This window comes from Chelonia mydas, chromosome 6 (genome assembly GCF_015237465.2).
Source record: "Chelonia mydas isolate rCheMyd1 chromosome 6, rCheMyd1.pri.v2, whole genome shotgun sequence".
Classification (NCBI taxonomy): Eukaryota; Metazoa; Chordata; order Testudines; family Cheloniidae; genus Chelonia; species Chelonia mydas.
The window spans coordinates 46,485,934-46,510,771 of NC_051246.2; the positions used below are offsets into that span (position 1 = coordinate 46,485,934).

General features: G+C 41.0%; 1 long non-coding RNA gene across 1 annotated transcript; it reads right to left on the minus strand.

The window, feature by feature from the left end:
- Positions 1–4,526: 4,526 nt before the first annotated feature.
- On the minus strand, positions 4,527–15,639 carry LOC122466331. The gene is made up of 3 exons (XR_006291749.1): positions 15,549–15,639; positions 11,793–11,882; positions 4,527–6,392 (listed from the first exon to the last, which is right to left on the minus strand). It is a non-coding gene; the product is annotated as an uncharacterized LOC122466331 (long non-coding RNA).
- Positions 15,640–24,838: the final 9,199 nt, after the last annotated feature.

Consider the following 24,838-nt stretch of genomic DNA (forward strand, 5'->3'; position numbering starts at 1 on the left):
GAAATTTTCTTCCACTGACTTATTTTAGGATTTAAACTCTGGACAATATTTTAAACAAGGAAGTAAAATACTGTCTCTCTTTTTTAACTATTTATTTATTAAAATAGACATATTAACAGGTTTACAAATCCTTGCCATATACATATCAGAGACAAAACAATAATCACAATAGTGAGCTTTTGTTTAGAGACACATTATACAGTAATACAATCATCAGATCTCTCTATTAAACAGTCAATTACCATATTACAGAGTTAGCATCTTTACACTATCCAGGACATGTCATTTTTATTGATTTTATTAAACTGAGTGATATCTGTTATTACACGTATTGGACAAACCTGGCATGTCTATCAAATACTGATATATTAAAAATTGGACATGTGTTGGTTTTTGTTTTTGTGCAAGTGAATGTACTTTGTATGAATACTGAATAAAAACTAACCAAATATCTAAGTATCGATTTGTCTTCTATTTTGCTGAGTATGTAAATGATGCCTTAATTTTTCAAATTAAATACTCAATACAACTAGAATTGTGTAGTTAGTAGTGGCCTTTCCAACATAATCCTTCATGAAGGAGTTATCTGTAAGTGGAAAAGTATAGGAAAAATTTAGTTTAAAATATTTGACTTTACAGATTATTCCTAAAGAAACCCTTGTGGTCAAAGGGCCGGTTGATCTAATTCTTTTGATCTAACTTGATTTTCAGCCATTTTTCAAGGGCTATTTGAGTCCCACTAACAGCCCACTGATGTTGCACTCTTCTTCCCCTAAATTACGTAGGCAAGATTTTCAAAACTGCTGAACACTCTCAATCAAGGTCAAATTTTCAAAAGAGCTCAACACTTCAGATTTTCAAAAATATTTCAGAAGAGCTCAACACTTAAGATTTTCAAAAATGTTCAAAAAAGGGATACAATTCAGTCTAATATAGCAAGAAGTAAACACAGTCATATGCAATGTACCAACTGAGACATTTGCCACTGCATGAGAAACTTTATGGCCACTAATGATGAACCAAAGTAGCATGATGTTAAATTAACTGTGATGTAAACACAAACATGATGTGCCCACTCTTTGCATTGCCTGCCAGAGAAATGCTCTAGCAGATAATGTCCATAAGTCCGTAAAAAAGCCAGTTAGCTGCTCTATGAAATAAATAGCCTGTAGGAATCAGAACTGAATCTAAATGTTCTGATCTGATCAGTAGGTATTGGTATAGGAGTATTTCTTCACATGAGACATAGTCCAACGCATGACAAATATCAACGTCACTGGGAGACGGCTCAGGACCTCTGTACTGAGCTGTAGTTAAACATGAACAGGCTGCCATCTTGTGGTTGCTGATATCTTTTATTTTAGCATTTAGTCTTACTGGTTCAGTTTAAAGAAAAGGAGGAGTTGTGGCACCTTAGAGACAAACAAATTTATTTGAGCATAAGCTTAAGTGAGCTGTAGCTCACGAAAGCTTATGCTCAAATAAATTTGTTAGTCTCTAAGGTGCCACAACTCCTCCTTTTCTTTTTGCGGATACAGACTAACATGGCTGCTACTCTGAAACCTGGTTCAGTTTAATATGTTCAATTATCCAGCTGTCACTATGCAAATATTAGACAAGTCCTGCAGGAAGATTTTAATTTTCAGACAGGAAGCTATTATTTATGGACACACAAAGAAAAGGACATTTGGATCACTGAGACTTGTCTCCTTTTAGTGGTCCATTTTCTTCAACATGGTCATTACATGTAGCTTGAGTGACCCTAATGTATTTGCATAACACACTTAGCTTACAATGATTACCTTTCAAATGATTGAACCCTTGTTATTTCCTGAATACAAAGATCTATCTATGTATACGTAGATAGATCTTTGTATTCAGGAAATAACAAGGGTTGTTATACACACCCATCCCTCTATTTTATTTAATTGCCAAGCTTAGTCCTAGCATTACCTGTGGCCTAGATTGTTCAGGAGCACAGGTTTATTGGGTAGACATTATCTGCCCCATTTAAGTTTTTAAATATTGTATTAAAATGCCTCTCTAGAGGCGCTGGCAAAAAACAAAAAAAACAAACAAACAACCCTGAGCCTATTGTTTGAAATGGATTTTTCCTCACACACGTTCATGATATACCATGATCAATATTTTCCTCAATAGTCTCTAAATGACATCCCTGGTACCCAAAATATAAGTGGAATCGCATCAAAAGGAACATGTCCTGCTCCAGGCAACAGCAATGCAGAGAAAAATGTGAACAATTCATCAAAAAGAAAGGGCAGCATTAGGATTAAGTTAGCATTTCATAGGAAAAAAAAGTTAAGAGCAAATTCTGGAGACTTTATTCTGTCATTCTGTTATGACACCCTACGTCCATGGCAATTGTCATAGCACCACATCTTACATATGGCTTGACATGGGGTACTGAGCACCCTCTTAAGAGACATATGAATGCGATATGACATGTGCACTTTCCTACTCATTACCATCTAGAGGAAAAACCTGTTTCGCATTAAGCCAAATAAGTTTCCCAAATTTGTAATGCTCAGTTCAAGTCAGATTATTTTTGGTTCCATGCAGTGCTTGAACTCTTTCTATCTAAATCTTTCCCCTCCCTTTCTGCACTTGGTTTGGGGAGGGGTGGGGGAAGGATGGAGAAAAGAGGGCCTTTTCCCCAGCTACATTTCTTTTGTATAGACCTCTGGTTTGGGTTAATTTAACTGAGTTGTTCACTCTGCCATAATGTGCTGAATTGTCACAGCACGTACTGTCCTAGGGGCTTTTCAACCATGCTTTTTGAACTGGACATGAAAGGGTTTGTTCAAGCAATATTGCAGATGCATGGGCAGGTTTCATTAAAGAGAATCACCAGAATCTTTGTTTCCCTTAGCACTGTACAAGACGAGTACCCCTTGTAAGTCATGCTCTTATTCAGAGTTCTTGTAACACCTAAGTGGAAATACAGGACTTTTTTTTTTTAAACAAAACAGTTGGAATTATATATATATATATATATATATAAATACATACATATATACACACACACACACACATTGTACCTGGAAAATTATTTGCCTCTAATATGCTAGCCCAAAGCTAATATGAATTAATGAGGTCAGAGTAGGATATACAATGATTACCTTTCAAATGATTTATTATTATAAATTATATCTACGGTGGTCGGGCCTACTCACTCCACATGCAGATAAGAGATCTACCGTGCTATGCCCTGTATAAACCACACAGGCAGCCTCTGCCCCAGATAACTCACAAGCCTGTCAATATTTACCCACAGCTACTGCACAGATGTATCTTCCGTATTTTAAATTTAGGGAAAAACTTCTGAGGGCCTGATTCTCCTCTGACACAACTGATATGAATCGACAGTAACTCCAGTGAAGTTAGTGGAGTTACTCCAACGTGAGACGTGTGAAAGAAGAATCAGGACTTGACTTTTTAATGGTGACCATTATATATATTGCCCCCCTGGACAAATATGCTAATAAATCTTATCTGCAAGGGTCAGAAGGCTCAGATCGCTCCTAATGATTGACAGAAATTGTTGTCTATGTGCTATATCCAGATGTGCAAATTTAGGCCAAGGCACTAAAGATGGAACCGCCTCTCAGCTACAATGATGTCATGCAGAAGTACTATTGTTACAGGGTGGGGTGATCCTTTAAGGGAGGTGACCAGAGCTCACTTGTGACTAACTAGTTGCCTCCCAGTGATGGGCTTGAGGCCAGGGATCAGGTGACAGTCTGCAGGTCACCGGGTCTTCTGATGATATGCCAGCAAGCAGCTCACTTAGTGGGAGAGACCTACAGAAGACCCTGAGTCAGAGGAAAGGAATTCTCCATGCTACTGAGGTGGAACACTTGGCTAGAGAGGTCCTGCTATCTGGTTCTTGTAAAGCCTTATGTGTTTGAATTGTGTTCTATTGTTTTGTTTTTTATAATTAAGTCTATGCCTGGTGAACAAGACAAACTCTGCCACTCTCACAGGCTTTATTTGATGCACTGGCTGGTGAGCTGGTGCACTGGCTTACAATGCTCATTTGTGTTATTTACATAGCTCCATAGGTGTACAGAGTGTTTCACAGAACAAATACTCAAACCCCATCTGCCCTGAAGAGTTTATAATCTAAGTAACTCTAGTTAAGACATGACTCCTGTGACAGAACGGTTACACATGAGGAGACTCAGCTTTCTGTCCCCTAGTAACATGGGGCCAGATCTAAAGCCCATTGAAACCAGTGGGCTTCTGTTGAGTATGTCTAGGGCAGACATGACCTGCAAAATTCATTTTAACACCCATTTTAACTCTTTGCAGAGTTAGGGTTTCAGATCTAGAATCAGAAACAAGATTTCAGCTGTACCTATGCAAGCCCATTGACTTCAGTGTGATGGAATAAAGGGAAGAGAAGGCAGAATGTGGTCCCTAGCATTTAAAATATATATACACATATATGAACCCGTATTCAAACTATTCATTAATAGTTTGACAACCCAGACTTCTTCTATACACTTTTAATAATGCTCCTGTTAAATACAATTGCTATATCACCTTAAGAGCCCTAAGTTTGCAGGAAAAACTGTTCTCTATGAAAACATTTCATTGTGAATGCTTTTTGGCTGTTCCATGAGTATTCTTACTCCTTCTTACTACAATTAAAGGCAAACACAAATTAGTCAGGCTTGTGATGCTTTTAAGAGCACAGAGGAACAGTCAAGCAAGCATTACTTTTTTATGTCACTGAAGTACACTGTCTGTTTCTTTATTCTCAAATTACCTTCAGTGAGAGCAGTTGTGCAGTCCCTAGACATGACAACATACAGGCTCACACATTCTTTACTCAGAGAGAGAACTTACCATGGAAGATATTGTTATTTTTACTAAACCCATTCACAAATTAACTAGGGCACGATGTTGCCATTTTTGCACTCCTTCATTTGTATTCTTTGATTAGAAATGGATTGGGACCAAACTGGCTATCTGTCCAGGAGTACCTCTATCAACAGCTGACAGGGCTTGTTTGGTTAATGTGATGAAACCACCCACCTTGATATGCTTGGTATTGTTTTGCATATTATGCTCATTATAGCTTAGAAGGCCACTCCTAAGTACAAGCAAAACAAGACAACATTTGTCTTCCCTTGGTCCATAAATACTCTGCAATTCATTGCATCTCTGGCATGGAGCCAGAGAAAGAGGAAATAGCTCATAGCCAGACAAAGTGCATCCCTCCTCACCATTCCTTAACAGCAAGACCACGGAGACAGGCAACTCATTTCCTGAGTTCCCCTTCTGGAAACTTTGTGCCCTACAAATTATAAGCCAAGACCTAAGAATGGAGTGAGTGTAGGACATATTATGACCTTAGCTAATATACCTCAAATGTAATAATTATAGATGGGCACCAAAATGGAACCTGAAATCTGAATCCTCCTGTAGCAGGGCAGCCTCCACCTTGAGCACTCTCCTACAGTGTGCTGGTATACCTGTCTATAAAAAGGAACACAATCTCTCTGAGTGTTCATTCAAAATCCCACTGTTGGGCATAGTTTTATTCCTGTACATGTAAAATAGTTCACAGAACTCTCATGATCAAAAATGTTCTTTCCAAATCCCAAAGTACAAGAGAATCCCAGTAGTTTTCCATGCCCCCTCCAGAAATACCATTTTGAGATTGTCCACCTCTGTCAGTGTCCACTCAGTTCGCAGCTTTTCTGTCCTTGTTCCAGGGCCCCACTCTCGAGGCCATCTACCTGATAGTAACCAAAGTTGCTACTCTCCCACACCTCTGCTGCTGCAGCCCCCAAGCTGGGTATCCTGCAAGACGGTGCCTCGCAGTGTTGCACTCCCCAAGCCTCCCTGCCTGTGAGTTCTACCTCTACTCTGGGAACATCCAGAATCAATTATCTTGTTTCTGGCTTGGCTGCCTGCCGCCCATCACTCAGACCTGCTGCAAGAGGAGGACTATCCACGGTGTTCTACGCCTCCAGGCCTCCCTGTCTGTGAGTCTAATGCCTGCTCCTGGGAGCCACTCTTGAGTGGCAACCCTTTTGTTTTCAGACTTGGCTTCTCTAATCAAGCTGGTTCTTGCCCTTTTCCCAGGGCCTCTGCGTGAGCTATCCTGAAGCTTGGCAGGGTATTTTCACCTTCTGTTCCTCCAGTCCCAGCAACTCTCTGAACCAGCTCTCATCACCATTAGCTCTCTCCCTCTCCCAGGTCTCCTGTAGCTCTCTCCCAGTTACTTCTGCTATCTCTCCATTGTACCTCTCCATCTCCAACAGCTCTTCCCTGCTGCTCCTGTCTGCCTCTGAGTCTCTTTTCCTTCTCAGGCAGCTCTCATCAGTCATTCTTCTTTCTTTCTGGGGCCCAGGTGCTCTCTGCACAGGCCAAATAGGAAGCAGATGACCAGTTCCAGGTGCACTGGACCCCAAAAGGTGCCAGTCACCCTGCAACACCTTCCCACCCCAAATTTTCAATGGCAGCATAGACTGTCTTGTTGGCTATCAAAGGACCACACCTTCCCTTAGTACCATATCTTGGATCAAGACTGACTGTTCAGGAGTGCCATGGCCCCTGTGATGCTACCAGCTCTGAAACTAGATCATCACTAGTCATCTGAATGCTTGCATCTAGTCCACACCAATTTAGGGACCCAGAGTAGAGGCTATCCTAACTGTTGACTGGCATCTCTGATCATTTCTTAACATTGAAAAATTTGACATTTTGGGTAAAATTGTGTCACTAGAACATGGTGCAGAGCAGAGATGGCATGTAGCTGTGCCATGCCAGGAAAGGATTTGTATCTCCTGACTCTTGCTTCAGGCAGGAAAGAGATTTACTTCTGGCCTTTACCAGCAGCAAATTTCTCCCCCTTTCGGATCTCAGTATGCTGGCTACTGTTTTGGAGAGTGCGGGGAAAGGAAGAGAAGGGGCATAACCAAGGTTTCACTTATTTCCCACCCAATTTGCATTAAGAGACGTTCGCTCAACAAAAGCACACAGTCTTTGACTGTTGTCCATGTTGTGCTGTCTGCTTGACCCCCTGTTTATTTATTGCACAGATCACAAGAGGCTGTTGCAGCTCCCTGGCATCTTTAATAGCTACTTCCATTGTTACAGTGATTTCTAGTGCATATTTTAGGGTCAATTCAGTCTAAGTCAATATCCATTTCAGGATTACTTCATTTTGCATAACAAAGACTAACCTGTCACTTGAAGCATCATTTAAATTCTCTCCAAACTTCCAGTGCTTTATTAATTTATTTAATTCAGTCACATATTCAGAACTAGGTTCATTTTCTTTTTGATTCCAGCTATAAAAGTGGAAATGAGCTGCAATTATCAGTGGCTTTAGGAATAGATGGGTTTTTTTTAAATAATTTCCCCACTCTCACCAATTTTTTTTCTTGCTTAACAGGATCGTTCAGCTGCACAATGGTTATAAACTTTAGCCCTCATTATATTCAGTAAAACCACCACCTTTTCCTCATCAGTTATACTATTAGCAATTATCTGCTGTTCCAGTTCTCTACTGAACTAACAGAGAAGTCCATTTTTCCCAAAGAGTGAGACATTTTAAACCCTGTTTAATTTTTTTCTCTAAATTAGCTATTTATTCATGGCCTAGTGGTGCGCTTATGTGTTAGTGGGAAGATAGCTGCTGGATTTTCAACAGGTTTGATCTGTTGTTGCTTAAACTGAGAAAGTGGAAACATTGCAGCATCTTTAGCTAGACACAGAAACTTTTAACATTAGATATCCCAGTGTATTGTGATCATTTGAATCTTCAGACCCATGTTAAAAAAAAAAAAAAAACCAGCAGATTAACTTATATTTCTGGCAACTGACAAATCCATAAAAAAAACTGGCCAGTCAAATACCGGCCAGGTGGTAACCCTAAATGCAATACAAAGGAGATGCATGTAGGTCCAGTGGAGTACAAAATAACACGTTTAATGACTACAAACAACATCCAGGGCCTAGTTACCTATACTTTCATGCACACTGCTGCTCTGGGCTGGTTCTGATAGGGTTGCCACCTGGCTGGTTTTTCTACTGCATTGCCAGTTGCTGGTGAATGTGTGCTTTCCCCCCCACCCCACACATGTATGGCAGCATCTGTGGCCACACAGTGTACTTATAAGAACCATGCACAAGTCATACAGCTCTGAGCACTTCTGCATGACACGTGGGTCTACTATGAGCCAGGCCCTCAATGTGCCAAAACCACAGCATCTGAGGATCCTGCTGCTCTCAGCAGTGGAGACCAGAAAGCAGGACTCATGGACTTTAGACTTACCAGCAGGGAGGGATAAGGAGTGGGGATTATTGTGCGGGGGAGGGGAGGTAGAGGCTTCTGGGAGGGGATGGTAGGGGGGCTCCCTTGAGGTCTGAGGCTCCATGGAGGGGATGGGTTTCAGGGCTCACGGGCCAGAGGGGTCAGGGTTGTGGTGGGGCACCTAAGAGGGGATGGGAAGGGTCAGGCTGGTGAGGGTTGGCATCTCAGAAGTGCAACACTAGGTTCTGGTGGCATTTGAAAAATGGAAAACAGGGGATAGGTCTGTTCTAGAGCTGGAAGTTGTAAATTCCAGCTGGAGGAGAAGTACTCATGCTAGCTTTCATCGAGCTACCGTGCTGAAAATAGCAGAGAAGTTGCAACACTGTGATCAGCAATACATACCTAGGGTCTCATACAGGATTGTACTTGGGACAATTAGGTCCTTCTGCTGCTCACGCCACTGCAGCTACACTTCTATTTTTAGTAGTCCAGCTTGATCAGAGCTAGCATGCATGTCTTCTTGAACTCTAGTGTAGACACACCCATAAAGGCCATTAGAGGGCTCACAAACTACATGTAGGGATACTGCCCCATTCCTCTAAACTACACAATAAACTGTAGTTTAAAATATTCTGTACTAGATGTGCTTAACCACATGCAAATATCCATGAAGCAAATGGATTCAAGAATTAAAGGAAAATTGCAATGCAATGTAAGACAGATACTAAATAGAGAGGAGAGTAAATTATTACAATCATTTTACATCACTTGTAAAGGATTAAAGAGAATAAGTAGCACTCAAATGGACAATTGATATATAGCCACAGTAACTATTAGAGCTGGATGAATACAGAGAAAAAATATTCACAACTATGTTAGTAACTCCTAAGTAGAAATTGGGTCACAGCTGACTGAACCAGAGAGCGAATGAGCAATTTGTGTGTGTATGGATTGGTGTGTATGTTGGGGGTCATTGTTACTACTTATGATTTCTACTGTAGTAGCACCTAGAATCCCCATTATGAACTAACACCCATTGTGCTACAAACTGTACAAATATAAAACAAAAAGATGGTTCCAGCGTGTAGCAAGGTGGTGTGGTGCCCCACCACCTCACAGAGGGAAGAACCTCCCCAGACACCAAAGTGGGTGGAGCCAGTGGATCCTGCACTCTCCCCCCACAGGGCAAGGCACAGGACAGGAAGTATAAAAGCCCAGCCGCAGAGCTCACTTGGGTGGTAGCTGCCGGAGAGGCCAGATGCCTGTGGCCTGGCTTGGGAGACCCCGACAACCCACGGCTGACCCGAGGACTGGCCGGACTGGCCAATGCCAAATGGTGCACGGAGGAGCTGCCAAGCCTACCCGTTGCCAGCTACCCAGAGGAGCTGCCAAGCCTACCCGTTGCCAGCTACCCAGAGGAACCCATGGTGCTGGAACCCTCCAAGGACACCACCCTGACCCAGGTACCCTACGAGGGGAAGTCCGGAAGTAGCCCGGGGCAGCCGACCCTAGTCTGGTTGCAGCACTGCCAGAGCCAATGTCAGTGTGTTGCGGCCAGGATCCCCACTGACTCAGCAGCAGGTCTTCTGCTGCTGCTAGGGCCCTGGGCTGGGATGCAGTGAAGTGGGTGGGCCTGCATCCCCCCTGCCACCCACCTCGCGGGGGGCAGCCTCCCCCTAACCCTGGTCACTCAAAGCCAGGAGCCTGGGGTTTGCTGTTGAACTATTTTCTCAGTCCTTGCTTGAGGGCCTGAGCTTCTGACTGTTTGTTCGCTGCTCTGCCCTGACCCAGGGCCCGGGCTTATATTGAACTACTTGCTCAGTCCCTGTCTGAGGGCCTGAGCCAGTGACTATTTGTTTGCTGCCTGCCCTGACCCAGGCTTGCGGGGCCCTGCCTGAAGGTCTGGGCCATAGACTGGATATTCCCCAACCCAGCAGAGAGGGTGTAGCAAGGCGATGTGGTGCCCCAGCACCCCGCAGAGGGATGAGCCCTGGCCGAGTCCCCTTACTTAGTTTAAAAGCTCTCTGGGGCTGTGTATCTCATAATACAGACTGTCACATATTGATGTGGAAAATTCTGCAGGAGATCCTCCCCTACAGTTTGTCTACAGCAGTGATACATGCCCCCTGAAAACCAGGCCATTGGAACCATCCCCAAACCCAGCAGAGCCCTGGACATCTATGCACATCTCCAGAATTCCACAGGAGTCCAACGCTATCTGCTCAGTGGCTCTCTGCTTGTGCACTGGCTCTGACACTTGGTGTTTCCCTGGCAACCTGGCTTCATTAAAGCTTTGTGCAAGAGAGTCTCCCTGTGGTGGCTGCTCTGAGGGTGCTACACAGAAAAAAGTGTTTCATGGAGAAGCCCGATTCCTCGACCCCACCCAGTTAGATTTTTGCCCCTTTCCTCAGTTTGGAGTTTCGCTCCGCAGAGTGACCTCCACAAGTTCTGCAGGAAAGTGGAGTAATTCCATAATGTTGGCTGATCATACCCATTTATGTATGAGAAAAGGAGGATTACTCCATGTTCAGATCTGGGTGCGGACAGCTGCAGCAAGCATTGATGTGTTTGATGGCAGAGAATGAGCAGTTGAGGTCAGCGTATCTCATTATGGAAATGTGGCTGTACGTAGTGGCACACCGTCTGTCTGATCTATAAGGTTAGTTTTTGAAAAGCCAGTTGAAATCAATGGGAGCTGTGATTGCTAAGTCTTGCTGAAAATCAAGCCCCTTTAAGGTACCTTAAGTTGGGCACAAAAACCCGAGACACACAAAATCAGAGGCCACTTTGAAAATGTTGGCCTTAGCTTCTCTGAATTTCAGTTTCCCCATCTGTAAAATGTGTCTAATACTATTTACCTGCCTCACACCTGGGTGACATGAGGCTTATTGAACATTGGTAAAGTGCTTGGTGATTCCCTGGAAGACAGATGCTATAGAAAGTCACATCATTATTATTAATTTGTGACATTAGCCAGGGTACAATCTGGACTGATAGACAGCTGTCCTCCCTCAGTTCTCCAATCTGGTGTGCGTTTTACGCTGCTTCACTACGAGAGCAACCACTGCTGGTCTGCTCTCACACAGCCTCCAGCATGTAAGTAACTCCAAGTTATGGTGTGTGAGTGCCGCAGGCAGCCACTCATGAATTACACTTCAGGACAACATTAGCAAATTCGCAGTCCCAGACTTTCCCCAGAAATGCCCAGCATCCTCCTGGACAATACAAGCTCATATAAAGGCTGTCATTTCATTAATAGAAAATGAAATGCACAAATCCTATTATCCCAGATGATGTTTCCCAAACGCTTCAAACCAAGTTTAGGTAAAGCTTGGATTAGCTAAAACAAGACATTTATTAACTACAGAAAGAGAGATTTTAAGTGATTACAAGTAATGATGCTTACAGGTCAGAATTGGTTACAAGAAAATAAAAGGTAAAACACAACTAATATCTAACTTAACAAACTAAGTGAATTCAAAGCAGAGGTGTCTCTCACCATGAATTCAAACAGGCTTACTAGGTGAATCCTTCAGTCAGGATCTCCCCTCTCTCCAATGCTGCTTCCTTTCTTCTTCAGGTGTTGATGCTGTTGGTAGAGAGAGAAAGGGATAGATGATTTGGGGCATTTGTTTTCTCCTCTTATAGCCCTTTTTCTTATGCAAGAATCATCTCTAGCTGATGTTCTGGAGACAGAGTCTGTGTGGACAAGAACCTTAAGTTGCTTCTTTATCAAAATGTAGATTTTTTTTGCCCACACCCTCTTCTGTCAAAGAGTGGCCATTTAATCAGGTCCATTTGATCTTGTTGACACCTGGCTGAGGCATTGGCTAACCTTTTGTCTCTGGGGAACTGGTTTGTGACTGCCTTCCAGAATATGTTGGAACATGTCACAGTAATATTTTATAGCTTTATGTACAATTCTGCCATACATATTTTACCAAGACAATAATGATCAGCAAATCGCAAGCTTTCAAATGAAACCCTACAAGTCATACTTCGTTCAAGATTTACCATAATCCTCTAAAAGGAGAGAACATAAGGGTATGGACATAATTCTATTACTATTAGGCTTTGTGATACAATTCCACAAAAAGTTCACTTTTGACAATTTGGTATATTCCACATGAAAAACTATTTCTTTGAAAAAAATTCTCAATGAGCTCCAGTCAAAGCTACTCAGATTATACACTTGTACTTGTACACTAATCCACTTGTCAAGGTCTAAAGATACAATTGGAAATATAGACTAGCACCATGTAATTAGAGCTAATTTTATACTATTGTAAAAAATCTGCAGATTGATAGAGACCACGGTTTATTGACTGCTTTAAATGAGAATCAAGACTATCATGGCATGTGGAGAACACAGAAACCGTCTGATTACATGCTGGAGATAACTGACTAGAGTGGTGACTTTGAATAAAAACAGCATCACATCATTTATAGCTTCAGGATACTCATCCAGGTCTTGAATTACTGTGTTTCTAATTCTTATGACCTTCATCTAAAGAGATAAACAAGCTGGAAGAAGTAATCATTAATGAAATGCTATGCCTTGGAAAAACCAAAGTCCACTGTAACCACAAAGAAAAATCTTTAACTTGAAAGATGACTTTGTATGGTGCACATTTTGTTTGAAGCGTATCTTGTGGAGTAGCTCTTTCTTTTAATAGACTAATGTTTCTCTGTCAACGGTGTACCTCAAAATGTGATGCATATTTCCCACCACTTTTTCACAGCACAATAGTGCCAGCCTAAATTTTGATAAGGAATTTGAAACATAACTCATGAAATCATACACATTAGGGTATATTTTAAGAAATATTTGCCTAATACACTGCAGAGTAAATGGTTTATTCACAGATCCTATGCCACTATATGCATGTGCAGGAGGAAAGCTTCTCTGCAAGTCAGATGTTTTAGCCTTTTGAAGTGATTATTTAGACACCATATCCGTCAATGGTATTTCTTTTTCTGCCACTTAATATACCGTGAAAAATATAGTTAAATAAAAAATAGTGTATATTGACTATGGTAGGACTGGCTGATCTTTGTATTGAAAATCTAAAATGTGCATGGAGATAAAATATATATTTATTTTCTTATGTCATATTAATGCAAAAACTATTATTGTTTTCTTCTGTCTTCCATTATAAATCTGCATATTTGGTCTGTTTGTGAATGGGTAGACTGGCATTTGGAGTGTTAAATCAGCTATATTTTGTGTTCAATAGATAAGTCAACATCAAATGCATAGATCTATTGATCTATAGTTAAGTTTCATCTGGATCTAACTTCAAAGCTGGCCCATAGCCTTATAATGGGCCAAAGACAGGACAAGATCCAAACACCCTTATGCTTTGGGGAGGTTAAAGGGTAAAAATTTGAAAAGCATATAAGTGACTTAGAAGCCTAAGTCCCATTTTTAAAAGTCACTAAAGCACTTAGGAGTTAGTCTTTCAATGGCAGCTAGGCCCCTAAACCACTTAGGCACTTTTGACAGTTTTATTCACCACCATATTTGGTACTTATCTGAAACTCCAAGTGCCTTACAAACTTTAATTCAATACATCTCAACACCCTGAGTAAGAGTGCCTGAAGATCCCTGTGACAAAACACAATGATTGCTTTATCAAGGAGCTGAGGAGAATTATTTTATTTCCAGAATCCTCTCTCACCCCAGTAGACTATTGATGTCAGGACATGCAAACCACTGAAACACTACAGAGAAACATTACATCATCAGAACAAGCGGTCACTGATCGATTAGCAATTCTGTCAGCTAACAACTATTTAGAACTGACATTTTCCAGATAACATTCTTGTGGGTGTCAAATACTACAGATAATAAATATACCATTTTTAGTAGCTGGGTAAATGGAGAATTAAGCAAGGTAAGGGATGGATTGTACCTGTGAAGCACTATCCTGGGTTATGGGAAGGCTGGAGTTGTATAATTCTTCATAAATCTACATTGAACTGGTTATTTTCCACCTAATTTTGCAATTCAATGACATATCAAGAATTCAAAAATTGAAAAAAGGGGAAAACAATTGCTTTTTTAACTCAACTTAGCTCTAGTTGAAAATGTGTTGCAATGGAGTTCTGATAACCCCTAAAAGCAACGTTGGATTTTAATTACAACACTTCTTTAACTTTACAAAACTCTAACTGTTAGGAAGTGTGCTAATATATACTTAAGGTAGCCAGACAGTTCACCGCCCATCAGCGATCATTCACTATCACCTCCACTGATTTTAAACTACCTTAACTCTTGTCTAACAATTTTTGGTGTGTGGAATTTCCTCAGCTTTGATTTTAATGGGTACTGAGTATGAAATTGAGTTGGCATATATGGTCTGCAGGAACAAAATCTTACTCCAGTAAATCTTGTGTGTCCCACTGAGACAGGTTCCCCTTCTCTGCAGAGCTTAGCAAAGTAGTATTTATAAGGAATTATAGGTGGAGGGGATATAAGTAGTACATGTAGAGGATAGTGGGTTAATTTCAATGGAACTACTGTATCACTATTTATACCAGCTGAGGATTCCCCACCCCGTTCAAAAAAAATATTAAACACACACATATAGTACATAATTATTCATAATAGCTGCTACACCCTGACCCACATTTTGCAAGGGAATAGAATCTCCGTCTATTTATGTGGACAGTTAGGAAGTAAGTTCGACTTTAAGGGCTCAATCCTACAAGTTGCTGAGCACTCTCCCCACTTTGGTCAGTGGGACTACTAAGGTGTTCAAAGTTGTGTATGTGGCTTAGTGCTTTGCTGGTCCAGAGCCAGGATTCTCAGCACCTTGCTGATTCAAACCCTAAAGGAGTTAGTCCAGACTCACTGTGTAAGAAGCTGAGATCTGGTCCATTTTGTCCAAGGGCCTGATTTTGAACCTGTTACTCATGATGAAAAGCAGTTACTCACATGATTAATTCTGCTGAAACCAAGGGGAATTCTCATGCGAGTAACTGCTTACCTATGTGAGTATGAGATTTGCAGTCTGGACCAGGAGAGAGATTATTTTTGGTTGCAAATATTCATGAGTGGCAAAGCTTTGAAATTAAAGCCAATCATCAAGGAAAAATAATGAATTGGCCAAAACTCTAAGACTCATATTACAAATTTCTATCACTGCACAGGCATACATTCTTTAGGGGAAATACTGTAGTGTATGGGCCAAACAAAACAAACAAAATGTATGGAGCAGATGTCCTGTTTGAAGCGTACTCTGGTACTTACAGAATAGCAGAACATTCAAGAGACAGATGCAGGTGCATGGGCCGATTGCAGATCTGCCAATATCTGCACTTACAAAGCAGGGACTCTGGGGCTGCGATGGAAACAGAAAAAGTTTAAAAAATGCACTAAGTAGTAACAGTGGATTGCCCAAAATGTTGGTTCTCTAACACAGTAGCTTACATTTATTCTGGCAGATTTAAGAGGAACACAGTACAATTTATACCCAGCTTTTTTAGCTTAATCTAATCTTTGTATTTTGTCATTTATATTACTCCACTCTCCATGTTTTTACTGGTCATTAGAGAGAAAAAATTGACAATGTGAATGGCTTTGTGATGCTTATTCAGAACACACTGAGGCTGACTCTCTGTTGCCCTGTTCCTTGTATGGCCATTTGCAGGACTGCAAATGGAGTGCAACTTGGGTGTAACCTGCTTCCTTTCTGATTTGGTGGCATTTTACACTCGCTTTGCACTGGTGTGACGACACACAGAGCGGAGATCAGGGGAGAAAAAGCCCAGTGAGTTGTATGTTTTCAAGCTGGAAACTAAAAATGAGAAGAAGCTGCCTCTGTTGGTCATTAATAAACTCCACAATATTTAGCTGACGACATTACTTATTTGTCCTGGAACTTTAATTAGAATCTTGAGCTGTGGGACTCAAATGAATGTTCATTGAGAGGAACATGATCCTCACGCTCATTTACCCTCAAGAACAGGGCATTTACCCTCATGGCCTGCTTGACTTGTTTAGTAACTGAAGACTCTGCTTCATTCAAGATAAAAATAGGTTAAATACTAATGTGTTCTTCTCCAGATTCAGCATTTTGCAGATGGACTCTGAAAGGAGGGGCATTAAGTCTCACCACATGCTCGCTTCTGATCTTTAAATTAGCCCTTTTCATGAATTTGCAAGTGGGTTTCCCAGTTATTAACGCTATCAGTCCCTGGGATAAAACAAAGCATTCCCTCCAGTAAATGAACCTATTTCTCTGCCACCAGGATCTCCACATTTTCTGCTCTAACGGTATCAAGTCATACACAGAAGCTATTCAACTTGTAGCACATGGGAAGGAATTTCCCGGCAGAACATTTTAACCTTTCATTGGTACACTACTGGACCAGATACAGAGCTACATAGGTTCATTAACTATTCAAGCACTATATTCATCATTAAAGGGCAACTCCTCTCCTACCCCATGTCCAGGTAATGGGGCTTAGCACAGGGAGGGCTAGTGAAAAGGAACCTTGCCTGCAGGGCGTGTTGCTGCAGTGGAGTACTCTCTAGCCAGTACTACACCCTTTGGACCTGGAAGGGTCCTTCGCTCCTGTTTAGGGTAGGGTTTCTCCCCAGTCTCTATACCTGCGGGGTTCTCCCCTGGTCCTTGTCAGCTTCCGCACCGGTCAGCTCAGCTTGCCTTCACTCTCACCACACCTATCATCCACAGTGACTGGCTGGGGGGAAGGCTTTTAACCCATTTTGGCAGGTTCCTAATTGGCTCCAGGTGCCTTAATTAACCTGGAGTAACCCCTGCTCAGTTATCAGGGGGAGAGGGGCCTGCTTATCCTGAGGCTAATATACCTACCTTCCTGCATTCTCCTGTAGCCATCTGGCCTGACCCTGTCACAGGTTGTTTTGCAGCAGCCTTTCCTGCTCAAGTAGAGATTACTGTCTCAGTGCCTCCAGCATGCTGATGCTACATACAAAGCCACTTATGCTGGGGACTCATGCAAGGAAAGGAATCCCATCTAGGGCTTTATGATCCCTGCATTCCCCTATCATCTGTGTGATGAGTTATGGGGAACAGAAACACAGGGGAAGAGTTGGACTGCCCATGCTCTTGTCTTGTCACAACATAATTGCAATCCAGTGAAAGAAGGATGGAGGAAGCTAAACCTTCCTGATATGGACTATAGGAATTGCTGTGCTTCAAGTCATTGGCCTGTTTTGTTGGTATCCTACTTCTAGCTGTGGCCAGTACCAGCTGTTTAGAAAAGGAGGTAGAAAGAAAACACAGGGGGAAAATGCCTTGATGGTTCCCAGAAATTTTAAGTTCACTGAAGCATGACTTGATGATTTTATATTACTGTCAGCTTGTATAGTTTCAATTATTATTAATTGTCTCTATTTAATAAGAACACCTGATCAGCTTTCCCTGTACCTTTCATTACTTGGTGTGCCTCAACTGAATCCCCTCTTATTTCTCTCCTTTCAAAGGTTTAACATTCCTAGAACATGTGGTCTTCTCCAACGTAAAAACACTACTATGCCTTTAGACAGTTTTGATGCCCTTCTTTGAACTTTTACAATTCTCCTGTATCTTCCTGGACCAGATTACCATTGTTCTGAATAGCAGCTTTCGGATGTTCATAAAGGATCACTCTTCTAACACTGGAGAAGGCACTGTATTAGAATAAGGAAAGCAGGATTATCCCTACAGCTACTTCATCTCACTCTCTGATTCAGGGTAGAGCTCTGGCTAAAATCTTTCCCAGCTCCTCCTGCCTGGCTTTCGCCTCTGGATTTAAAAGGACAAGGTCATATTCTTTCCTGCAGCCAAGTTCTGACTGATGAAGGGGAATAGGCAAGTGTCAGAGAGGCAGATACCCAGTTCCCAGATCTTGTGGGCCAGTTAACACCACCCCAGATTGAATTAGAACAATTATGGGACTGCTTTAACTGGGAAACTGGTGGACAGTCCTTATCGGGATAGGTGGAGTATTGACATAGCAAAAGAAAGCTCCACCATGTCTCCTCCCATCAACACTGGGTGGGAGGGGTGCTGGCCCAGAACTGACTCTACCAGCTTTATGCCAGTAGAACATTTGCCTCTGCCAGAATCTGCCCTCTTTGAGTCACCTGAGTGGTGCAAAGGGAATGAAGCAGAAATAATAATCTACCAAGAGAATGCATAGCTTCACAGAAAGAAAAGGAGTACTTGTGGCACCTTAGAGACTAACCAATTTATTTGAGCATAAGCTTTCGTGAGCTACAGCTCACTTCATCGGATGCATGAGCTGTAGCTCACGAAAGCTTATGCTCAAATAAATCCTTTTCTTTTTGCGAATACAGACTAATACGGCTGTTACTCTGAAACCTAGCTTCACAGAGGCATTTATTATATTGCATGTATTTTTCTGTCCTTTTAATGCATAGATCCTAGTTACTTTTTGAATTGCTGCTGCACGTCTTTCATTGAGTGGTTAACTATAACCAAGAAATCTTTTTCATGGAAGGAACCTGTTAATTTAGAGCTCATCAACATGTCTGAGAAATTTATCTTAAGTTCTCCTAATATGGATTACTTTCCATTTATTCAAGGAGAATTTAATCACCAATCACGATGGTAAGCCTGCCAATATCATAAGGAGAGTCTTCCAATATTTGTTTTTTTATCAGCCAAAATAAGGTCAATTATGCCAGATAAGCATCTTCTATTTGTTATAGATACCAAATATATTGATTCACCTCCAGATTAATTAATTAAATCCAGTCCTCGTTGGTAGATGACAGAAATTGTGCCATCTCGTGGCAGGTGTCCACAACACAAAAAACACCATCACTATTCTTCCTAATTGTCACTTGTCCCTTTTTACAGAGAGCAGGGATTGAACGGGCCAGGAGAATGAACTACCTTCTACTACCTGCTAGAAATAATCCCTCTAGATTATGATTAGGTACTTTGGTGGGATGAGGTTGCTTGCATTAGAATTGCCCATGCTGCAGCTTTTCTGTATATGGAGGACTGTCAAGCTGGTATCATTAACAAACAATGCATTTAAATGAGACATTGGAAAACATGCTGCAGAAAATGCCAGAGCTTGTGAAAAAATCTCTGCCAGTGAAATTAGAATGGTGGCAGGTACCAGAAATTAAATTATGACTTGAGACTTGTTCACCTCTTGTACCCAATAGTCAGAAAATGTTATAAACTTTCCCTTTATGAATTATAGCTCACTATTCACGCAGCTGTCATCTCATGAAATAACCAACACACAGTAAAATGATCATCCATCAGTGATCATTCAAAAATCAATACCATCTTTCATGTAACAGTCTTAAACAGCCTTTCAGTTGCTGGAAACCAAGCATCTACTTTGGCAAAGATTAAAATTGTTTCAAATTAACATTCTTCGTACATCTCCTCCAAAATGCAATGGGATTTTTTTTAAATGGCTAAATAATTGAATATATATCAAAACTACTGATATGCTAACTAAGAAATGAACATTGCTGCTTGTTACAGAAACATCCCGGGTAAATTACTTTAATCAGTACCATAACCTAGGGTAAATTTTAAAAGTATTGGGCAAAGTTTCAGTTGTATAATTCCAACTGGCTATACTGGGAACATCAGGCAATTTAAATCTCACACGCTGCTTTGACAAAAGTAACCCCTAAACAAAAACCACTATACAGGAGGCTTCCTTATTACTTACACAGCCAGAGCTCATTTGACACTGCATTGAGCATTGTGAAATTAGGCCTACAGAGCAGATGCGGTCCCTATAATGCTTAGGGTAGGGGGTCTCAATCTGGAATTTCTGAAACCCAAGAGGGACATGACCACCTTGCCCTTCCCACATTGCTAAATGAGAGAGAGATCCTGGCTAGATGGGAGGGAACCCAGGCCTAGATGAGGGGATATAGACAGACAGGATTGTTTGATACAAGACATGCAAGGATAAAAAGAGACTTTGTTACTTACCCTACATAAGGTACTGGTAATTTACAAAGGATATAAATAATGTTAGATATTTTAGTCATCTCACTGAAATTGATTAAAGCAGCAAATATTTGTACCCTCTTAGAAAGAAGATACAATTGCAAACAAAGGAACTGAATAATTAATGGCAGATGTTCTATTTTTATGAATAGCTGTCATCTGTAAAAAGAAAAGGAGTACTTGTGGCACCTTAGAGACTAACCAGTTTATTTGAGCATGAGCTTTCGTGAGCTACAGCTCACTTCATCGGATGCATAGCATATCGTGGAAACTGCAGAAGACATTATATACACACAGAGACCATGAAACAAAACTTCCTCCCACCCCACTCCCCCGCTGGCAACAGCTTATCTAAAGTGATCATCAAGTAGAGCCATTTCCAGCACAAATCCAGGTTTTCTCACCCTTCCCCCCCCCCCCCACACACACACATACAAACTCACTCTCCTGCTGGCAACAGCCCATCCCCCTTTGAAACCCCTCTTTATAATGCGCATGATAATCAAGGTGGGTCACCTCCAGCACTAATCCAGGTTTTCTCACCCCCCCCACACCCCCCACTCCAAAAACCACACACACAAACTCATTCTCCTGCTGGCAACAGCTCATCTTACAATGTGCACAGCAATAATCCAAGTTTAACCAGAACGTCTTGTGAATCAAGAGAGATATAAAACACTTACATACCAGGGGTCTGATCCATATACTTGGGCTAAGGGGAGAAAATTATTGCAGGGATCACAGATAATAATCTTTCCCACACAAAAACAGGTCATCAACAGGGTATGAAGCCTGGACCTGCATGGCAAGAGAGAAATCTGCCTCGTGGGCTAAAGGAATAACCCGATTTACTGATAGTGGTAGCAGACTCTCAAACTTTATTCAACTGACACCAACTAGAATTCAAAATACATGTATTATTTATATTACAGTAGTGCCTAGAAGTTCCAACCAAGATCAGAGCTACATTGTACTAGCCCTGCAAACTCATAGTAAGAGACAGCCCCTTCACTGGAGAGTTTATATTCTTAAAAGCTTAAAATGACTACCATGTCATACAGGATGCACATACTGGTTCAGAAACTATTAGAACAGCCCCTTCCGTCCTCTACAAACCATTGAGCATTTCTAAGAACAAACTAAAAGCAAAGTTCTGAAATGTTTTTTTTTTAAATATAACACTGGTTTTCAGCTTTGGCAGGAAAAAACAAATCATCACAAGAAAAATTGTTCTCGTATATAGAAATTCACCTCTTTGCAGAATGTTTAGACAGGCCTGTGTACCACTTTAAGGCTTCATAAGAGAATTACAAATGCCAAGAATATTTAACATTTTAAAAAGGAGGCATAATTTGTACCACTTGATCGATCAAAGCATCTCAAGCACACGTTTAAGATACCAAAATGGAACACTTTGTTCAGCATAGGCCTTTTATAGGCCCACTGTAGAGGGGGTAAATTTTACCCAGGACGCATGTGGCCATGGGTGGAAGGGCTGGAAGTTTCTCTTCTGATTTCTAGATCAATTACTGACCCCACATTCAGACTCTGGGATGTTCACCCATACTAATCAAGGGTGAAACCTCAAATGTTTGGAGATTTGCCAATCACAAACTGCAATCTTAATTTCACTGGAGTTTTCATAATTAAAAAAATCCTATTTTGTTTCCTGTACCTTTGAGTCGTGGAAGCAGATGACTCCGCGTATTTCCACATGAGAGAGATTGCTCATTACAAAAGCAGTACGTTTTCATTTTCAACCTCTCTGAAGGATTAAGAAAGATTAGGAAGGAACATTTGCTTACCAGAAGCCACATTTCTGAGATATTTTACCTTGGCATGTGAGGGTTTGGTTGAGTAAACTGAACTAAGAATCACTAATTTAGAATGAAGTTATTTAGGTGTTATGAAAATATTGGTAGAAGTTACTGGCATATATACTACTAACCCTCTTTTCAGTGTATTGTCCCATTCTGCTTTTGAGTCCCTGCTCTTGAGTTCTGCTTTTTCAGTGTTGTGCATTCTCATCTGAAAAGAAATATGCACATGTCCTATTTAGGCCCATTCAGAAAAAAAGACTTCACACTGGGCTAAATCTTACATTATATCAATGTTGATTCTGTTGTTGGTGTCAGGTGGAAAAGACCTGGAATTATTATCAAACTATTTTATACAGAACACACATGAGCAGACAAGTAGTTTTACTTGTCACCATTGGTTGAAATCCACTTTACTTTAATTAATCCCAATGAATACATATCGAAGGGAAAATGGACCCTCTAGAGAAGTGTATTCAATTCACCAATGATTTATTTTCCCATGTTAACTATCAAAGAATAGAGTATATTTTTCCATGTTGTGTTAAGTTAATATTTTCTTGCACACCCCAGTTGGTATTTGACCTCAGGACCTCACTGTTGTAATAGCATGGAATTTACCACTGTCACAGACATCTATCAATTGTTAATCCTACTGTGCAGGTTTAACATTAATACTGCCATATGCATAAAAACATTTTAAATGTTCTTACAGTTTTATGCTAGAAGAACAGCTAAAGAACTGGCAAGGAAGTGGAAAATTAAACTTCATTTGACTAGGAGTCATCTGAAGATATGTAGTACCATACTTAAGAGAAATATTAAACTCACATTGTATTTTGCCTTAGAAACTTTGGCGAGTGGGCATTTCAGACCTTCTCATTATTATTTCTATAGCACCATTGGTGAGCACATCGCAACAGATAGGCATTTGAGATGAAATCTTGACCCCACTGAAGTCAAAGGCAAAACTCAGAGTGAGTATGATCTACTCTTATGCCCCTATGGGAATTATTTGAACTTTGAGCCCAGGCACATAGCAGTAAGAGGCCACTGACATCCATTTTTCGTGTGTCCTTCATAGCAGATGGATGGGAATGGGATGAGTACTGGCTTCAACTACCTACTCCTATCTGCTGTCAAGTGTAGCTGAGCTATCAGGAGGAATATTGTAGTTCATTGCTGGTATAGCCCCCTACTCACCACCCAAAGCAAGAAAGAAGCAGGGGGAAGCACTGTCATTGCGATTTGAATTGCCAAATCACAATACTTCCCAGGAATATTCCTGGGATGCTACAGTGTGCACTCCACCCATGCTTCAGTGTTGTGGCTAAAGACACAATAAGCTGTCTATCCATTTGTAAATGACTCTCTTTGGGTATAACCAGCCATTGTCTGCCTCTTGTAAAGATCGATCAACGCACATTATAGCAATATTGAATCTAATACCACGTGATAAGAATATGTAACATACTTTTAAAAGGAGGCATAATTTGTACCATTTGATTAATCAAGACATTGCCAGCACCCTTTCAAGATGCAAAATGTCTTGTCCTTGACTAAGCTGATGGAATTTTGGCTCTAACTCTCATGTAGCTCTGATAGTGACTTGCATGTGAAGCAGGCGTGACCAGCGTCTCTTTAAAGGGTGTCAATTCCCACCTGTAAAATATGAACGGAAATTCTCTTGGTGAGGGGAGGTCTTTTAACACTGGAGCTTGCCTAATAAGGATGGTGCCTTACACAGGGTTCATGTGTCTGGTATTTATAGATAAAATAATTTACACTGACCCAAGAGGTAACCTCCTTGAATTTTATTATTTTCAAACATATTTGCACTAGAGCTGGAACACTAGATCTGATCTTCCTTGAACTTTGAGGAAGTTTTGAGGTTCAGACTTATCTCTATAAATAAGATGGTGTGACACAGACCAGAGACATTACCATAATTCCAGCTCCGCATCAAAGTCCTCAGGCCACAGATGTTCAGGGAAAGGGCTATAAGGATTTCTGCCTGGGAGGCAGAGGCGGGAGACTCTCTTTGAGAGGTTTGGACTCTGCACTTTGGGAGTGGGGGGCAGTCACTTGAATGGATGGAACTTTGTGCTGGAGATATTTTCTTCTTATTCTTTTTCTGCTCAGATTAATTTACTTTGATTTCTTGTTCTAAACACTATTCCTTAAGAAAATGTTACCAGTTTGCCTATGGAAAAGAAGTCACTGTATGCACACTGTAAGCCACCCGGCACCATGTCCAAGTTTGTAGCTCCCAACATTTAAAACACCAAGCCAAGAGCTCCAATTCTCGAACCTGGGAACTGAAACCAGCTCGCTGGGGTTGAATGTGATAAATACACATGAATATAGAAGGCCACATCTCTAATGGCACAGGCCAGCTATAGAACAACTTCTGGAGTCTCCATAAGAGAACACACTTTAAAATCTCCTATTTGCCTAAGAATAACTCTGTGCTCTCCCTTTAGTGCACAAGGGCAGATTTTAGCCATGTCTCAGAAGCAGCTTTTTGAAAATAGAGCCCATGTACCACTCAGTGCACTTATGTGTTCCCAGACATCCTCCTTCCTTTTTCCACCCTTAAATGATTTTTTACTGCCCTCATTTTATTTAAAAACCGCTGAGCAGTAAAAAATCTGTATCTAGCCAATGTGTCTGAGTAATGTTTAACCTTAAATAAAAACTTGACAGATAGATTCACACTCTTTTTATCTTGTTTCCATTAGTTATTT